General features: G+C 43.7%; 1 long non-coding RNA gene across 5 annotated transcripts; it reads right to left on the reverse strand.

Annotated features, from left to right (window-relative positions):
• Positions 1–1,016: 1,016 nt before the first annotated feature.
• Positions 1,017–19,901, reverse strand: LOC147342842 (uncharacterized). Of its 5 annotated transcripts, none has more exons than XR_015156737.1 (3): positions 19,575–19,901; positions 7,143–7,231; positions 1,017–1,617 (listed from the first exon to the last, which is right to left on the reverse strand). It is a non-coding gene; the product is annotated as an uncharacterized LOC147342842 (long non-coding RNA). The 5 variants fall into 5 exon arrangements; XR_015156736.1 differs by lacking the exon at positions 19,575–19,901 and adding an exon at positions 18,374–19,086; XR_015156739.1 differs by lacking the exon at positions 19,575–19,901 and adding an exon at positions 17,604–17,712 and having other exon boundaries at positions 1,175–1,617.
• Positions 19,902–20,872: the final 971 nt, after the last annotated feature.

Genomic DNA, 20,872 nt, shown 5'->3' on the forward strand with positions numbered 1-20,872 from the left:
AAACTGCACACGGCATATAGGCCCAGAGTTCTGAGATGGCAGAATGAACCAACTGGACGTTAAAGAGACTCTCCAAGTGGATCATAGAGACTGACTGCTCCTGGGTGGACTTGCTTCCGATGGCTCTGCTCAGACTCAGGATGACCACATGGTCCCAAGGCTATTCTCCATACAAAATTGTGTGTGGGAGGCCCCCTCCCATAATAAAACAGGTGTCAACAAATTTGCCTCAGGTAAAGGGGGATAGGATTTCACAGCAGATGGAACTGGGTAAGGTAATAAATCAGGTAACTAAGTTTGTACAAGAAAGGGTGCCGTTCCCCCTTGGGGAACAGATTCATGAGTTTACACTTGGTGACCAAGTATGGGTCAAAGATTGGAAACATGATTTTCTAGCCCCTTGGTGAAAGGGCCCTTGTGTTATTCTAACTACCCCTACTGCAGTTAAAGTTACAGGTATTGTCCCTTGGGTCCATCATACGAGGGTTAAGAGAACATACCACACAGACCCAAAAAATGGTGAATGGACTGCACAGAGGGACCCCACTGACCCTCGAGAGACTAAGACTATCCTAAGGAAGAAGCAAAAGAAGATCCTGGACGAGCCCCTTCAGGATGAAGCCGCACAATCAACTCCTGCTGCTTGGCCTCATCAACGTGATTTTGAATTTAACTTCCGTTTCAACTCAGGACAATGTTTTCGTCTCATGGGCACATTCCTATGCAGACGTCCACAGCACTTCCAACTGCGGGGTATGTGGGGCTGTGCCTCTGTTAGTGATGGAGGGACTTCCTTGGTGGGTGTCACCGCTCTGCCAAGGAGATTTTAAACCACTCTGCTCTTTTCTGGGATGACAGAAAGAGATTTTCCTCTCCTTGCTTTCTTGGTGTAAGACCTACAGTCAATAGACTTGGGTCATGGGGTTACATTTGATATAAATGCCAGTGTAATAAAAGCCTAACCTACAACAAGCCCCGGTAAATCTACCTTATTTACATGCTAGGTGGACAAGATCCGTGTTTCAATGATATGAGTATATTGCTGCCTTATTCGTATCCTCTACAGGGACAACAGATATCATGATTAAAGTAGAGGCCTTGACTAATTTCACAAAACAGGCCCTCCTAGATAGAACAAAAGTCATCCAAGCCTTAAATGAAGAGCAAATCCAAATGAGAAAAACGGTAATTCATAATAGAATGGCTTTGGACATACTCACAGCTGCTCAAGGAGGGACCTGTGCTATAATTAAGGTTGAATGTTTTGTATACATTCCTGACTTATCTGGCAATGTATTGACTGCTTTAGATGACAAGAAAAACCAGGTAAAAGCAATGTCAAATGAAAACATCCCTTTCTGGACTTTGGTCTTATCTTGGGTGAAGGGCGATTGGTGGAAAACTATATTTACCACTGTTATAGTTGCCTTGATAGTTCTGCTTTGTGGACCCTGAATTTTACAATGTATTATGAACTCTGTAACCCGAAGGTTGATGTCATTCTCCCAAATTGGCAGTCGGAGAGCCAGGGTGCAATAAAGACTCCATCTTTAGGCCTGTTCATGCTTCTCATGCTCAGCCACCTTTCCAATGGACTCTGAACTCTGTGTTTAGTGCCTATGAAAACAACAACAGAAGGTTAAGACCCCCTCCAGACCGGGGAATCTTGAAGGTCATATCTAGGTTACTCAGCGCCTAAGAGAAAACATACACTAATCACCCCTTCCTCCAAACAGGCCATACATTTTTCTGTATCTATCAGAGTGTAACCTCGGGTTTATTGACTATTGGCTAATTGTTTGTTTGGGCACATGAGCACATAGGACGTGAATGATGGGGTTATTGGGATCGTATTTTCCTTGGTTGATGTAAGTCTCAAGGAATTTGGGGTGGTGGGTTCGGACATGTACACATGGGGTATAAAAGATTTTCACAAATGCTGGTCGGGGTCCTTGGCTAAGAGGAGACTCTGCCTTGGGCCCGTCAGTGTGATAAACTGCGCTCCACTATCTGCATTGTCCTTCTGAGTGAGTTTGTTTCCCGGAACGCGTGGCTACAACATGTACACTAAGGAAATTGGCGAATGCTGTATTGGTTGATTTATTATTTTGTTGCTTATCTAGATTTAAGAAAGTCAAGGAGAAAATATTAATAATGCAGATTAAACTTCAGTCTGAATGACTAGAGCCCAGGATGAAAGCGGATTTAGTTCAATGAACATAGTTTGTACAAGAGTGAATTTATCAGTAGATCTTATCATATGTAAGACAATCCATTTATCGGGAAAAGAGCAGACTGAGATGCAACTTCATTTGTCAGATCAAGGTTGAAATGCACCCATGGTTTGACTATGGATTCAAGAGCATCCTGGGAGGAAAATCAACTATATTGGATTTGTAGGAAAGACAACTGTGTATTTTATACTATCTATAAATTTATTTTATAAACATACATGATTAATATCAGTAAAACTTACAATAATGTATGTATTAAATACACAAACACACACACACACAGGGTAGGCCAGAGACACGCATTCCTTGTGTAATCCCATTATATCCTTTGAATTTGCAGGAATCCCACAGAATGACTTCTATGTTAATAACAAGAAGAGAAACATTCATTGAACAGTCACTGGGTGGCCAGGCATTATGCTTAGAGCCTTATTTGCATTCTTTCACTTAATCCTCACTTTAACCCCTAAGAGGTTTGTCCTGCCAGCCCATATTTCCAGTTACAAAACTGAGGTCTGATGAAATTCAGTAGCTTGTTAACAATCAGAGCTAGTGAGTGGCAGAACCAGGAATCAAACCAAGATCCCCGTGACTCCGAAACCTATGTTTGTTACATGTGTGTTTGTAGCCTATTTGTTACAAACCAATTGGTTTGTAATTGGTAAATTACAGATGCAATGATAATGTATTCATGGTGAAATACATTGCTCTGTGAAATACTTATTTAAAATGAACTCCATTATCTAAATCCTTGTGTAGAAATTACTTGCTTTCTACCTCAAGCAAGCAATCCATATTGCCTTTTAAAACAGAAGAGAGTATTTATAAGGATATTAGGGGATTCTTGGTTCTTAGTGTTTAACAGAATAGATAATTCTACAATCCTTCCACTAAATATTCAGACAAACTGTAACAAGAATCTTTTAAATGCATGGATGAGCTTTCAAGGAAGTAACTGACCTCCAGAGGCAAAAAACAAAGTAAGCTTAAGTGACAGAACAAGACTAAACATCTGAGCTGATACTCTGCTGGGCCCCAAGGTGATGTGGTAGGATTGGCCTAAATAATCAGAAAGTGTGAGTTTGAATTATCATGAAAGAATAATGCAAATGGAAATTTGTAAAATAATCACTCAATAACAAAACCTGTCTCGATCAGCCTAGGCTCAAACAGGGAAGATATCTCTCCTCCCAAAATCCTAACCACACAGTTCAGGAAGTCACAATTCAGAAAACTGCAAATGACCCTGATTGAGTGATATATCCCTGGGATCTCTAGCACAAGCAAATACAAACTCTCTTTGCAACCCACTTCTGGCAAAGCTACTACAGATAAAAGCTATACTGCAGATTAGATCACAGCCCAAATGAAAAACATTGAAGGAAACAATCTACCACATATGTGTGTGTGCTAGTCGCTCAGTTGTGTCCAACTCTTTGAGACACTATGGACTATAACCCACCAGGCTCCTCTGTCCATTGGATTTTCCAGGCAAGAATACTGGAGTGGGTTGCCATTCCCTTCTCCAGGGGATCTTCCCGACCCAGGTATCAAACCCAGATGTCCTGCATTGCAGGCAGATTCCTTACCCTCTGAGCTACCACGGAAGCTAGTCTACCATTAAATCCTTTTAATAGTTTTGTTTTCATATACAAAACTATTAACAGGATTAGAGTCTCTGGCTTCCCTCATAGTCCAGTGTTTAAAAATCTGCCTTGCAATACAGGAGACACAGGTTCAATCCCTGAGCCAGCAAGATCCTACATGCCACGGGGCAACTAAGCCCGCGTGCCACGACTATTGAGCCTGCATGCTGGAGCCAAAGAGCAGCAACTACTGAGCCCATGTACCCAAGAGCCCATTCTCCACAACGAGAGAAGCCCCTGCAATGAGAAGGCCATGCACCACCACTAGAGAGGAGCCCTCGCTCTCCACAACTAGAGAAAAAGTCCACGTGCAGCAATGAAGACCCAGCACAGCCAAAAATAAATAAAAAGGATTAGAGACTCAAAGAACTTTTTAGGGGATCAATCTCTGCTGTCTTCAGACGTACAAGTGCTCCAGGGAGAAAAGGGGGATGTCACCCCTGCCTCAGAGGCAAGTTTTACATGAAATCTGGTCTTGCTGGCTAACCACCAGATACACTAGAATTGCCATATCACTCTCTGCTGCTTCAAAACGTCCCTTTGAATTGGCATCTAGAAGGAAAATACGTTTTCCATCTGAACATGAGTCTAACCAGGAACTGGTTAGAGAGGCCTCCTCTGAAACCACTGAAGCTTGGGCCTTGTAAAGATTGCAATGATGCTTTCTGATTTCTCATCGTAAGAAGTTAATTCAAGAGGTGGAGGGGGAAGGCCAGCTCAGGAGCACAGAGCCAGTGAGCTGGGCGGAAGGGTTGCAACATCCAAGGTCAAGTCAGTGGCACTGAGGGCTTCTGGGGGTGGCCCGACCCCCTGCCTGAGCAGGTACACATGCTATTTTTCTATAATCACCGTGGCAAAAATAGATCCAAATCCTTGTCAACTGTAACTATCCCCAGAAGTACCACGTCTGGTGTGAAGATACTGCCAGACTAGGTGGAGCAGGTAGGGAAATGGACATTGGCCTTCAGGGCCTGTGAAACCAGGCGTTTTTTAAATAGCATCAGGATGGAGGTTAAGAGGCCAGGGGAACTAGTGAGAGCTGGGCAGCGGAAAGGGCTGTGTCTAGGAATGGGGCGAAGCTGAATCATCCCTGTGACACTTGGGTGGAGGGAGGGGATTGCCTCCTAAAAAGTAGCAAGGAAAACTCAGCCTTATTCATTTAGAAGTTCTAAAATAGAGGTTTTCATCCCTGGGTCCAGGGATGAGTTAGTGAATCATTATCTGGGATCCAAAAAGACTCAGCAGACAGCCTGGGGCCTCCAGGAATTGTTCTCTGGGGAGAGTGGGGGGCACGGGTGGATACAGTACCAAAGAGCTCAAATGCACTAAGGAAAATGGACGTAGTAAATAAGACTGGAAGAAAGGAGCCGCTGCCACCTAACTAGCCATGCAGCCTTGAGCAAATCTTTTACCTCTTGAAATTGGGTTTCTTCATGAGGCAGTTAAACCTGAGATTTACATAAGTGTTCAGCTTTAAAATTCCATGAAATCCCAGAAGCACTATTGGTTAGTGAAATGATTTACTGGGAATAGTGAGTTTCCTTTCACTGGAAGTATTCAAGAAGAGTGAGGATAGCCACTTGTCCAGCATGCCAAGCCAAGAATTTCTATATTAGTTAAGAAGTTAAGATTTGATTTTGAGTAGTAAAAACAACAGAAATAGGGACTTCCTTGGTGGCCCAATGGTTAAGAATCTGCCTTGCAATGCAGGGGACATAGGTTAGATCCCTGGTTAGGGAACTAAGATCCCACGTGCCACAGAGCGACTAAGCCCACATGCCACAGCTACTGAGCCCATGCATTCTGGAGTGCGAGCAACATAACCAGAGAGCCCGAGGGCTGCAACTGCATATCACAACTAGAGAGTCTGTGTGCCACAACTGAGACCTGACATGGCCAAATATATATAAATAGATTTTTTAAAATTATCTTAAAAATCAAATAATAGTTACCATTGATTATATATATAATATGTGCCCAGCACTATTCTAGGCATTTAAACACATCTCATCTGATTCTCTCAACAACTTCCAAGAGGACACAGTTACTATTAACATCCGCATTTGACACTCAGGTCAGAGACAGCAAGTTACCAGAGATCTCTCACCTAGAAAGAGGCAGAACTGAGACTGGAAACCATGTTACTCTGACTCCCCCAGCTCTTAACCATCACCCAGTTCTGCCTCCAGCCCCTGATGCAGCCAGGATGGGCATGCCTTCCTCTGGCCTGGGCTCTTGAGTACAAGGCGATGTGACTGCCTCCAGCTACATCTTCCTCCAAAGTGAACAACTGAGCATGGAATGCAGCCAGCCAGCTTGCCAACAAGGTTGCTTTCCTAAGTCTTGTGATGTGAGCAAGAAGGAGCTGCCATCACTGGAGTTCCTTTCACCCATCACTTCATTTTGCAAAAGCGGACCCTAACACCCAGAGAGGGTGAGCTAACCACCCAAGCACACACAGCAAAGAGCAGCAGAGCTGGGAAATAGCTACCTTGTCCTAACTTTCAGGCCAGTTCTCAACGTTGTTTTGTTTTGTTTTTCAGCTTAACTAATATCCATATACAACATAAGACCTGTGAGCTGAGATCATTCAGTGTCTTAATGAGAACTACAGCCCAGGAGACAGCCCCTCAGACTGCTTTGAAGAACTGCTCTGAAGAGGTATGTGATTTTGAAGGAGTATGTGCAATCAGGCACACATCTCTGCAGAATGTTGCTATCAGTCACAAGAATCAGATATCTCAGCTAGTTATTTCAGTGCTTTTCTAACCATGGGCTGATGCAAGAATCTGGGTTCATAAAAATTTCTCCTGAAAATATCTAACTATCTGAGGGCCTGTTCTGCCAGTTTTCCCAGACCAGAGAGTGCCTCATTCTTGACCTTCACCTTGAATTCTTTCCAGAGTGTGCTATCCATCAATAACTGAAGTGGCATTTAGTGACTTGAGTCTTGTAGAAACGGGTGACAAGCAACATTCCTTAATTGGTGAGTTAATTCCTATGACCATGGTAGCTCACTTATGTCCCTTGGTTTTCAGATACAACATATACACATTTTTTCTGATGAACGACAACAAATTAGAGATCCACAAGAGTAGCAATTATTTAAAATTAAATTCTCTGCCTCTTTTAAAAATTCGAATGTAACCTTGCCCCACACAATGGAATTTACCTCTTATCGATCCTGAATCAGTATTTCTGCCCCTTCAGGCAAATTTCTTCACTAATATTGACCCAAAAGTACATATTCCCACCTACTAACCTTTGTCCAGGCCATCAGCCCAAGAATTTCCTCCAGGATCCTCTCTTCTTTATCAGGGCAAACTGGAAATTCAGGTTCAAGTAGTCACCCTGAGGAGAAACCAATCATTGGAACATCTGTTTTCAAACTAAATTTATATCTCAGTCAGAAACATGAAACTTCAGCACCCCATTTAAGCTTCAGCACAACACACAAAAATTTCAATATATTTTAGATTTACAAAGAATAAAATTTGCAGACTGGTTGGAACAGTTTAGAATTCTCCACTCATCTATTCATTGGTCCTAGGGAACAGAGTTAAAGCAGAATTATTCCAGAGATAAAATATCAACACTTGTATATACCTTCTTTTTTCTCTTCCTTCCTCTTTTTTCGTTTCTGTTCTGTTTTTGTTCCTTCTTGGTCAAGTTCAGTGCTGTTCAAATTTTGGTTGCAAAAATTCTCAATTTAAGTGTGATTTTTTAAAAGGATGTTCAAGGCCTAGGTAAGTGTAGGTAAGTGTCACACGCTAGTTTGGGGATCAACTCTTAGTAAAATGCACTTTTCATATCCAGAGGCATATCCACAGTGAGGAATGGGCTTTGGAGTCCAGTGTGACCTTGGGTAGGTTTCTTATCTGTTCTCAGTCCCATTCATAAAATGAGGGCAATGAACGTGGAATCAGTGGGTCCTGGGCTGTCCCAGCCTGCTCTCTGGCACTCACTCCCTGTGTCTCTTCACCCTCAGCTGCAGTTAGACTGTCCTCAGCAGCATTTCCTCAGTCAGCATTGTGGCCACCTCCGCCATACTCAGGATCTGTGTCCTGTGCTGGGGCGCAGAACTCTGCTCTCCACTTTCTCAAGGACCACAGAGCTTTCAGAGTTTGCAGAGGCAGGGCCCAGCCCCTCTTCTCCCTTAACAGTACATTTTCTACATGGTCTCCCCAACTGGCTGTCGTCTACTCACTTCTGGTCCCTCCCAGCCTTGCTTTCTCATCTACTTCTCATCGCGCTGCTAACCTCCCAGCTAGACTTGGGCAAGGCCCTTTCTCTGGGCCTCAGTTTCCTTTCCTGGACAAGGAGGAGTGGGGCTGCAACAGGAGTTGTAACTGCCATTACAAAGATATCCCATGCTTGCTGTGACACAGCAAATCATTCAACGATGAGAAATGTCTAACAAAAAGTTGCCAGTTAATTAGTACCCTCACTGTCATCCTAATTCCTGTGTATAACAGAGATTGCACCTTTAGCAGCTGACTGAGCATTTTTTCTAAATATCAGTTATAGAGAGAGAGACATGTATAAAACAGTGTATAATATACATGCATACAGATTCACAGATGTACTTTGGTTTGTGATGGGATTGTATTGTGCACATTTTTCTGCAACTTGCTTTCTTTATTCAACAGTAAATCTTGCAGGTAATTCCATGCTGGCGTACATAGATAGAATCCATTTATTTACTTACAGATTTACTGACATACAGCACTGTGTAAGTTTAAGGTGCACAGCATAATGATTTAACTTATATATACATCATGAAATGATTATTGCAATAAGTTTAGTGAACATCCATAATCTCATATAGATTCAAAATTAATAGAGAAAAATTCTTCCTTAATGAGAACTCATAGAATTTACTCTCTGAACAACTTTCATACAATATATAACATACAGCAGTGTTAATGTGTTAACTATATTTATCATTTTGTACATTACAACCTTATTACTTATTTATCTTATAATTGGGAGTTTGTGCATTTTGACGGCCTTCATCCAGTTCCCCCTCTGACCACCCACACATCTGATCTCTTTTTTTATGAGTTTGTGTGATTTGGATTTTTCAAAGTATCATTGATCTACACTGTCTTAGCTCCTGTTACTCAGTGATTTGATGTGTCTATACATTTCAAAATGATCACCATGATAAGACTAGTTGTCATCTGTCACCATGCAAAGATATTACCTAATTGACTCTAATTCCCTACTCTATTCATTTCAAATCTGTCACTCATTTATTTTCCAACTGGAAGTTTGTACTTAATTTCTCTCACCTACTTTTTTCCTCTCCCAACCTCCATCCCCTCTGGTAACCATCTTTTTGCTCTCTGTTTCTATAATTCTGCTTCTGTTTTTCTATGTTTGTTCATTTGTTTTTAGATTCCACATATATGTGAAATTATACAGTATTTGTCTTTCTCTAACTTCTTTCACAAAGCATAATACCATCCAGGTGGACCATGTTGTCACAAATGGTAAGATTTCATTCTTTTTATGACTAATATTCCATTTGGTGTGCATATATATATATATATATATGCACATACACACATCACCATCTATTAGTGGACACTAGGTTGCTTTCTGGGCTCCCCTCATGGCTCAGCTGGTAAAGAATCGCCTGCAATGTAGGAGACTTGGGTTCGATCCCTGAGTTGGGAAGATCTCCTGGCCAAGGGAACAGCTACCCACTCCAGTATTCTGGCCTGGAGAATTCCATGGACTGTATAGTCCATGCGGTCACAAAGAGTCAGACATGACTGAGTGACTTTCATTTAGAATTAGGTTGCTTTCATATCTAGGCCATTGTAAATAATGCTGTAATGAATGCAGGGATAGATATGTTTTTGTTTTCTTTGGATAACTACCCAGGAGTGGAATTGCTGGATCATATGGTAATTATATTTTTAATATTTTGAGGAATCTCTATACTGCTTTCCATAGTGGCTACAGATTCAATGCAATCCTTATCAAAATGCCAAGAACATTTTTCACAGAACTAGAACAAATCTAAAATTTGTACAGAAGCACAAAAGACCCTGAATAGCCAAAATAACCTTGAGAAAGAAGAACAAAGCTGAAGGTAATATGCTTCATGATTTCAAATTATACTACAAAGCTATAGTAATCAAAACAGTGTGGTACTGGAACAAAAACAAACACACAAATCAAGGGAACTGAATAGAGCCTAGAAACGAATCCAAACAATCTATGCTAGGAGGCAAGAATATACAATGGGGGAAGAAAACCTCATTAACATGATGTTAGGAAAACTGAACAGCCACATGCAAAAGAATCAAACTGGACTACTCTCTCAAACTATGCACAAAAATGAATTCAAAGTGGATTAAAGAATTAAATGTAAGACCTAAAACTATAAAACTTCTAGAAGAAAACAGGCAATAAGCTCTTTGACATCCGTACTGGTAATATCATTTTTCGATATGTCTCAGGCAAAATAAGCAAAAATAAACAAATGGGACTATATCAAACTAAAAAGGTTTTGCACAGTGAAGGAAAAGGCCATCTACCAACTGTGCAGTGCTTAGTCTCTCAGTCATGTCCAACTCTTTGTGACCCCATGGACTGTAGCCTTCCAGGCTCCTCTGTCTATGGGATTCTCCAGGCAAGAATACTGGAGTGGGTTGCCATGACCTCCTCCAGGGGATCTTCCCAACCCAGGGATTGAACCCAGGTCTCCTGAATTGCAAGTGGATTCTTTACTGTCTGAGCCACCAGGGAAGCCCATACCAACTGGGAGTAGATATTTGCAAATGATATATCTGATATATATATATATATATTTTTTTTTTTTTTTACTTGTGTGTGTGTGTATACAATGCCTTTTTAAAAAATTATTATTGATTTATTTTTGGCTGCACTAGGTCTTCACTGCTTTAGGCAGACTTTCTCTAGTTTGGCAAGTGGGGCTATTCTTTGTTGTGGTACCCAGATTTCTCACTGTGGTGGCTTCTCTTGTTGCAGAGCACAGGCTACAGGTGCATGGGCTTCAGCAGTTGCAGCATGTGGCACAGTAGTTGTGGCTCACAGGTTCCAGAGCACAGGCTCAGCAGCTGTGGTTCATGGGCTTAGTTGCTCCACCACATGTGGAATCTTCCCAGACCAGGGATTGAACCTGTGTCTCCTGCACTGGCAGGCAGATTCCTATCCATTGTGCCACCAAGAAGGTCCCTGATAAGATGCTAATATCCAAAATATATAAAGAACTCATACAACTCAACTCATACAAACAAACAATCTGATTTTAAAATGGGCATATCTAGACAGACATTTTTCCAAAGAAGACATACAGACAGTCAATAGACACATGAAAAGATGTTTAACATTATTAACCATCAGGGAAATGTAAATCAAATTACTGGGGGGCGGGGAATGCTGCACCATGTGGTAAAGAATCCACCTGCGATGCAGGAGCCGCAGGAGATATGGATTAGATCCCTGGGTCAGGAAGATCCCCTGGAGGAGGGCACAGCAACCCACTCCAGTGTTCTTAGCTGGAGAATCCCATGGACAGAGGAGCCTGGTGGGCTACAGTCCATATGATTGCAAAGAGTGAACACACCTCATGACTGAAGCAACTTAGTGCACATGCATGTACCATGCTAACTTCTGTGACCAAGGATTAAAACTATGCCCCCTACAATGGAAGTGTGGAGTCTACACCACTGGATCAGCAGGGAAGTCCAAGAGAAATGCAAATCAAACCACATTGAGATACCATCTCACACATGTCAGAATGAGTGAAAGTCACTTAGTCGTGTCCAACTCTTTGCGACCCCATGGACTGTATAGTTGAGGGTGGGTATAATAGTGACCGCCCCACAAGATACTCATTTATTACAAAAGGGAAAGCAGAAATTTTGCAATGGAGGAACCTGGCAGACATCACCTTTACCATATCATCTTTCAAAGTTAACATCACCAGTAATGAGACAGAGCAATATCCCATGTGACTTCTGATGTGACTTACTAGAAAGAAAATGAAAGTCACTCAGTCGTGTCCGACTCTGTGACCCCATGGACTATACATTCCATGGAATTCTCCAGGCCAGAATACTGGAGTGGGTAGCCTTTCCCTTCTCCAGGGGATCCTCCCAACCCAGGGATCGAACCCAGGTCTCCCACGTTGCAGGCGGATTCTTTACCAGGTGAGCCACAAGGGAAGCCCAAGAATACTGGAGTGGGTAGCCTATCCCTTCTCCAGCAGATCTTCCTGACCCAGGGGTCGAACCCAGGTCTCCCACATTACAGACAGATTCTTCACCAGTTGAGCCACAAGGGAAGCCCAAGAATGCTGGAGTGGGTAGCCTATCCCTTCTCCAGCAGATCTTCCTGACCCAGGAATCAAACCAGGGTCTCCTGCATTGCAGGTGGATTCTTTACCAGCTGAAGCACAAGAGAAGCCCAACACAGCATCACTCATGTGAGATTCTCACCAAAAATGTGTGACCTCAAAGTCTTCATGAAAAACTCAAGTTGAGGGACATTCTAAAGATTAATTAGCCAATATTCTTCAGAAGTATCAAGGTTATGAAGGACAAAAATAACTAGCCAAAACTCTTAAAAACTGTTAAAGTTATGAGAGATTTAAAAGAAAAAAGACTGAGGAGCTGTTGTTCTAAATTAAAGGAGCCCTTTGGAGAAGGAAATGGCAACCCACTCCAGTGTTCTTGCCTGGAGAATCCCAGGGATGGTGGAGCCTGGTAGGCTGCCATCTATAGGGTCGCACAGAGTCGGACACAACTGAAGCAACTTAGCAGCAGCAGCAGCAAAGAGATATGACAACTGAGTCAAAGTGGGATCCTGGATTGCATCCTGTGCCAGAAAAAGAACATTAGTGAGACAACCAGCAACATCTGAATAAAGTCTGTAGCTTATGTTGCCTCCCACCCCACAAGGCCACAGGTGTGAGGCCTTGCACCAAGGCCACAGAAGTGGAGTCCAGAATCAAGGTCACCTCCGAAGCTGAGTCCCTTTGTAACCATTGCCAAAAGTCCCTGATCATCACTAACAAGCTTCCTGACTCTCACTTAGGCAAAGATGCCCACTCCAGTAAACACTCTATATGTGCTACCAACTCTATAGCACCCCAACCAATCACCTAACACCAACTTTCCAGCTGGAATTTTCTTTGAGGCTATGCTGCTGCTAAGTCGCTTCAGTCATGTCCGACTCTGTGCGACCCCAGAGATGACAGCCCACCAGGCTCCCCCATCCCTGGGATTCTCCAGGCAAGAACTCTGGAGTGGGTTGCCATTTCCTCCTCCAATGCATGAAAGTGAAAAGTGAAAGTGAAGTCGCTCAGTCGTGTCCGTCTCTTAGCGACCCCATGGACTGCAACCTACCAGGCTCCTCCATCCATGGGATTTTCCAGGCAAGAGTACTGGAGTGGGGTGCCATTGAGGCTATAAACATTAGCTATTAACCCACAAAAACTGTCAATTCTCCCTGGTCTGTCAGGAGGTCAGCCCGCTGTGCTCGCAGTGCCCATATTATCTCAGCTCTTTGTTCTTAATAAACTCATTCCCTTCTGAAATACTCTGTGTCTGGAAATTCTTTTCCAACCTGTGCTCTGACTGCCCCAATAGCTTATTTAATAGTATTGTGTTAATGTTAACTTCCTGACTTTGATAATTCTACTGTAGTTTGTAAGATGTTAATATTTAGGGAAGCTGGTGATGAATATTCGAGAACTCACTGTATAATTTTTGTAAGTTTACACTTATTTCAAAAGAAAAAGATTTTTTTAAAAAGAAGGGGGTTGGCATGATTGAGTCATCCTTCAGCCAAAATCCCTGCCAGCACCTCTGCCTACAGCACAAAGGGTGACTCTCCTAGAGTGGCATTCAAGGCCCTCAATAACCTGGCCAAACATTCCCCAGATTTATGGCTCCTCTCCTCCTGTCACCTATCTACATCCCACCAATTTCCATGGCACATAATACATACTGCTTAGAAACACCCTATTTGGGGGGTGGAGTGGAGGAGGGAGGTTTAGAAGCGAGGGAATATATGTATACATATAGCTGATTCACTCTGTGGTACAGCAGAAACACAATGCTGTATAGCAATTGTCCAATTAAAAAGAAAGAGAAAAGAAGAACCCTACTCATCTTCAAAGACCTCCTTGATGAGGCCTTAAACTCTGTACGTACTTCAGGAAGCAGAGTCAGCCCTTGCTTGGTCTGCAGTTGACTTTCCTGACTCCCTGTGTAATAGGGAAGAGCGAATCTGACTCCATATTGGATTTGTTTCTTTTACTTTTACCTCTGTATTCCATTGCTTTTTCTACAAGTTAGTCACTAAAGGGATGTTGTCTATACCTTAAAGTAGGGGTCCCCAACCCCTGTTAAGAACAGGGCTGCATCATGGATCAGAAGAATCAATACAGTGAAAATAAGTATACTACCCAAAGCAATCTATAGAGTCAATGCAATCCCTATCAAGCTACCAACGGTATTTTTCACAGAGCTAAAACAAATAATTTCACAATTTGTATGGAAATACAAAAAACCTCGAATAGCCACAGCAATCTTGAGAAAGAAGAATGGAACTGGAGGAATCAACCTGCCTGACTTCAGGCTCTACTACAAAGCCACAGTCATCAAGACAGTATGGTACTGGAACAAAGACAGAAATATAGATCAATGGAACAAAATAAAAAGCCCAGAGATAAATCCACACACCTACGGACACCTTATCTTTGACAAAGGAGGCAAGAATATACAATGGAGAAAAGACAATCTCTTTAACAAGTGGTGCTGGGAAAACTCGGAGAAGGCAATGGCACCCCACTCCAGTACTCTTGCCTGGAAAATCCCATGGATGGAGGAGCCTGGAAGGCTGCAGTCCATGGGGTCGCTGAGGGTTGGACATGACCGAGCAACTTCACTTTCACTTTTCACTTTCATGCATTGGAGAAGGAAATGGCAACCAACTCCAGTGTTCTTGCCTGGAGAATCCCAGGGATGGGGCATCCTGGTGGGCTGCCATCTATGGGGTCACACAGAGTCGGACACAACTGAAGTGACTTAGCAGCAGCAGCTGGGAAAACTGGTCAACCACTTGTAAACAAATGAATCTAGAATACTTTCTAACACCATACACAAAAATAAACTCAACCTGGATTAAAGATCTAAACGTAAGACCAGAAACTATAAAACTCTTAGAGGAGAACATAGGGAAAACACTCTCCAACATAAATCACAGCAAGATCCTCTATGACCCACCTCCCAGAATATTGGAAATAAAAGCAAAAATAAACAAATGGGACCTAATTAAAATTAAAAGCTTCTGCACAACAAAGGAAACTATAAGCAAGGTGAAAAGACAGCCTTCAGAATGGGAGAAAATAGCAAATGAAGCAACTGACAAAGAACTAATCTTAAAAATATACAAGCAACTCCTGCAGCTCAATTCCAGAAAAATAAATGACCCAATCAAAAAATGGGCCAAAGAACTAAACAGACATTTCTCCAAAGAAGACATACAGATGGCTAACAAACACATGATAAGATGCTCAACATCACTCATTATCAGACAAATGCAAATCAAAACCACAATGAGTTACCATTTCATGCCAGTCAGAATGGCTGCTATCCAAAAGTCTACAAGCAATAAATGCTGGAGAGGGTGTGGAGAAAAGGAAACCCTCTTACACTGTTGGTGGGAATGCAAACTAGTACAGCCACTATGGAGAACAGTGGGGAAATTCCTTAAAAAACTGGAAATAGAACTGCCTTATGACCCAGCAATCCCACTGCTGGGCATACACACCAAGGAAACCAGAATTGAAAGAGACACATGTACCCCAATGTTCATTGCAGCACTGTTATAATAGCCAGGACATGGAAGCAACCTAGATGCCCATCAGCAATTGAATGGGTAAGAAAGCAGTGGTACATATACACAATGGAGTATTACTCAGCCATTAAAAAGAACACATTTGAATCAGTTCTAATGAGGTGGATGAAACTGGAGCCTATTATACAGAGTGAAGTAAGCCAGAAAGAAAAACACCAATACAGTATACTAACACATATATATGGAATTTAGAAAGATGGTAATGATAACCCTGTATGCGAGACAGCAAAAGAGACACAGATGTATAGAACAGTCTTTTGGACTCTTCTGTAAGAGTGGGAGAGGGAGAGGGTGGAATGATTTGGGGGAATGGCATGGAAACATGTATAATATCATATAAGAAAAGAATCGCCAGTCCAGGTTCGATACAAGATCCTTGTGGCTGGTGCACTGGGATGACCCGGAGGGATGGTACAGGGAGGGAGGTGGGAGGGGGGTTCAGGATGGGGAACACGTGTACACCCATGGCGGATTCATGTTGATGTGTGGCAGAACCAATACGATATTGTAAAGTAATTAGCCTTCAATTAAAAAAAAAAAAAAGAACCGGGCTGCATGGCAGGAGGTAAGGGGCAGGCGAATTAGCCAAGCGTCTGCTGCTCCCCATTGATCCCCATTGCTGGCTCAAGTTACTGCCTAAATCACCCCCTTCATTGCTCACATTTCAGTCTGAACCAATGCTCACCATACAGCCTGCCCCAAGCATCTCCCCCCACCCCCCACCACCAATGTCCATGGAAAAACTGTCTTCCACGAAACCGGTCCCTAATGCCAAAAAGGTTCAGGACCACCATCTTAAAGTATACATAATAGCCCATCTCCGAGAACCCTGCCTCCCACGCCTGAGCACTAAGCTAAAATATTTTTGTTTAAACTCACAGGAAACATCCTGACCAGGCCCATCTGTGAATGGCTTCAGGAAAGAAGAAATTAACACATTGGCCAGAAAATATCTGGCGAATATTTTGCAACAACTTATCTCCTTTTTCACTTGACACCCTGGCCTCCCCCTCTTTGTTCCATAAAAGAAACTAGCATCCAAACCTGGGTAAGATGGCTCTTTGGGAAACTAGTCCACCATCTTCTCAGCCTGCAGCTTTCCAAATACAGTCAATATTCCTTGCCCCAACAACTCTACTCTCAATTTACTGGCCTGGCCTGCCCTGCTGCGAGCTGTTCGAGCTCAGGCTTGGTAACACCTGAAAACCCTGAAGTTCATCTGAGGGCCTCTGCCAGCCTGTGCATTGTCCGCACCTTTTCCACCCTCAGCAAACTCCCAACCTGCAGACAAATAAGGTGAGGAAACAACAGTGACCAGCCCAGGAAAGCTTCTCAGAAGCAGGTGAGGGAATTCTCATTTCTTACTGTTACTCCCTCTTTGCTGGTGAGGCCGTTGCGACTCACCTAAGGCTACGCGACCAGTAAGGGCAGAGTCAGTGGCTGAACTCCTCTTTTGATGGATTCTAACTCCAAAATGCTTTGAATAGTCAGCCAACTGACTTGACCTTGGACCTTTATGGCAGTGTTTGCACCTGGCCAACTGTCTCCTGGAGCAATGGAATACAAATAAAACTATGAAAATGACTGCATCTTGCGGTTGGAGAGAATCAAAAACAAGATACAAAAAGACTATAAACCCAACGGCCTTTTAGGAAGTGATGGAAACAAAAGCAGGATACTGTGCGTGAGCCCTGCCTGCAGCACCACCAAAGGGGTGGGCACACCACCCAAGCCACTCTTCTAATTCAACTTGCGATCTGCCCCTCCCCTCCCATTTAAAGGACCAGCTCCCCCTCCCTCAGGGAGCAAGCAAGGACACCTGTTACTTGTTTTCACTCCCTTCTGCTGCAGCACAAGTCCGAGTCCGAGTAAACCTTTGCCTGCATTCCTCATCTGGCCTCTTATCACTTTCTGCTGATTAAAGTGTCCAAGAACCCACATCACTACACAGAGTGTCCTTAGTTTATATTTTATCCCAGCGCCAGCCTTGAGCAAAATGAGATCATCGCCCCCAGAGAACACTGATAACGTTCTCACAGAGCTGGGGGAAATGCCAGACGACTCCCTACCCGCCAAGTCCACAGGACCCTGGAGTCATAAATGAACACATTGTTGGGAAATGTCTATGGCCTTGACAATGGACTGAATTGACCCTGAGCAATGTGAATCTGTGTAAAAAATATCTCAAAACTAAGCAGGGAGGATACCTTTAAGCTGGTTTCCTCCACTTTTAAATGTGGATTCATCACACTTCAAAAAACACTGGGTGGAAAACTGCCCTTACCAACCTCCGGGATAACCACAGAACGCTGCTCACACAGTACCAGCCGGGATGACCTGAGAAACAAGCACACAGTGCTTGGAATGGTGCTTGACATAAAGTCGGAATCAAGGAATGTCAGCATCAGTGAATGTCGGCATCTAGGGATGACAGTTACTGACGGGATACTGGTTAACATTAGGCCTGTACACAGCAGATTTCCCTACCTTCCTACATCTTCCCCTACCTGGGAGAATTTGGGACTGTTTGCCAGAAAGGGGATAGAGTTTTAAACAAAAACAAAACACAAAAGACTTCTTAAATCTCACCTTGTTAGATCCCCTGCACCTTCTATCCTCTACAGTTCAGTTCAGTTGCTCAGTCGTGTCTGACTCTTGGTGACCCCATGAATCGCAGCACGCCAGGCCCCCCTGTCCATCACCAACACCCGGAGTTCACTCAGACTCACGTCCATTGAGTCAGTGATGCCATCCAGCCATCTCATCCTCTGTCATCCCCTTCTCCTCCTGCTCCCAATCCCTCTCAGGATCAGACTCTTTTCCAATGACTCAACTCTTCACATAAGGTGGCCAAAGTACTGGAGTTTCAGCTTTAGCATCATTCCTTCCAAAGAAATCCCAGGGCTGATCTCCTTCAGAATGGACTGGTTGGATCTCCTTGCAGTCCAAGGGACTCTCAAGAGTCTTCTCCAACACAACAGTTCAAAAACATCAATTCTTCGGTGCTCGGCCTTCTTCACAGTCCAACTCTCACATCCATACATGACCACAGGAAAAACCATAGCCTTGACTAAATGGACCTTTGTTGGCAAAGTAATGTCTGAGGCATCTATACCCACACTCCACTGGTTCATTCTCTCCGCCTGTAACTTGTGTGGCCATGGGCTAGCAGCCCTGCTCCAAGTGTGTGGAGTGGGGGTGGCCTGGCCCCCGCGGGGCTAAGACCTTTCTGGAACCAGTCTTGTCTGCCCAGAGACAAGAAGACAAGGAGGCTTTTGTGGACTCTGACCCTCCCAGCCACTGAGCCCCTTCCAGCTTGGCAGTCCTTCTCCTCCGCTCCACCTCCAGAGAGATGGCCAGCTCCCACTAACCGTTTGCCTTGGCCCCTTGCCTTTGGGTGTGGGCCGGGGGAGCAAGCCCTGCCAGATGCCCCCTACCCCCTTTTAGCACCACAACAGGCCAGCTTGGGAGGCCACACACATCCTGCAGCATTGCCAATGGGTATCCTGGGAGCAAGTCTCCACATTTCTGTGTGACCTTAGGCCACCCCCTGACTTCTCCAAGCATCATATTCCAAGTGAGGGTTCAACTGTGAATCTTGGTGGTAACTGCCAGAGCGGAAGCATGAGAGGAAAGGATGACTTCGCACATTACAGCACTTTAACTACGCAGGCAGTTATGGGTCATCTTTCCTTAACTTAAGAACTTGCCACTCTGAGCCTCCAAAGACCCAATTTGCCCTCTTCTACCTCCACCTCCCTCCAGATTTCCTCAGTGCCTAGTTACTCACCTGGGGCCTGATGATACTTCAGAGCATGAATTTTAGAATCTGATCCACCTGCCTTCCAACCTGGGATCTGCAGTTTTCTGATCTAATCAAATATATCTTCTCTGAAAATATATGGTTTTCACTGGGTCATTGATGCCATCCAACCATCTCATCCTCTGCCATCCCCTTCTCCTCTTGTCCTCAGTCTTTCCCAGCATCAGGGTCTTTCCCAATGAGTCGGCTCTTCACATCAGGTGGCCAAAGTACTGGAGCTTCATCTTCAGCATCAGTCCTTCCATTGAATATTCAGGGTGATTTCCTTTAGGATTGACTGGTTTGATCTCCTTGCTGATATTAATATATCAGATTAATAATCAGAATACATAAAGGAAAGAGGGAAAATAGAAAAAAAAAGTATTTGAATAGGCAAATAAAACTCAAATTCACTCATAAAAAATTGCATGTAAATAAAAATAACAAGGTCATTTTTTTTCATCATCAAACTGTCAAAATATTAAAAGATAAATATCCAGTGTGCAAAAATGTATAGGGCTGCCAGTACTACAACTTCAGGTCTCCCCACTGCAGAAGTATTTTATGTAAACGGCGCCACCTGCAGCACAATTGCAATATAGACTGCAGTGTAACTGGGTGTGCCTTGGAGCCCTGCTCTCAGTGGCTGGCCCCTCCTTTGGGCTTAGTAAGAATCTTTGACATATCCAGCAAGAGGCCAGCCTGGCTAGATTCAAGTCCAGTTCCCTCAGCTTGGTAAACTCTCCCAATTCCTTGTCTGCTGCTAAGCCACTTCAGTCGTGTCCGACTCTGTGCGACCCCAGAGATGGCAGCCCACCAGGCTCCCCCGTCCCTGGGATTCTCCAGGCAAGAACACTGGAGTGGGTTGCCATTTCCTTCTCCAATGCATGAAAGTGAAAAGTGAAAGTGAAGGTGCTCAGTCGTATCTGACTCCTAGCGACCCCATGGACTGCAGCCCACCAGGCTCCTCCGTCCATGGGATTTGCCAGGCAAGAGTACTGCAGTGGGTTGCCATTGCGTCTATGCGGTTCCTAATATAAATTCAGACAAAATATGTATATATGGAACTGAATAATATATGGAAAGTGAAAGTCGCTCAGTCCTCTACAACTCTTTGCAATCCCATGGACTATACAGTCCATGGAATTCTCCAGGCCAGAATACTGGAGAGGGTAGATGTTCCCTTCTCCAGGACATCTTCCCAACCCAGGGATCGAATCCAGGTCTCCCACATTGCATGCAGATTCTTTACCAGCTGAGCCATCAGGGAAGCCTACATTTGGGGA

The sequence above is a fragment of the Bos grunniens genome, chromosome 28, assembly GCF_055505025.1.
Source record: "Bos grunniens cultivar Pamir isolate PY7600 chromosome 28, Bosgru_T2T1.0, whole genome shotgun sequence".
Lineage (NCBI taxonomy): Eukaryota > Metazoa > Chordata > Mammalia > Artiodactyla > Bovidae > Bos > Bos grunniens.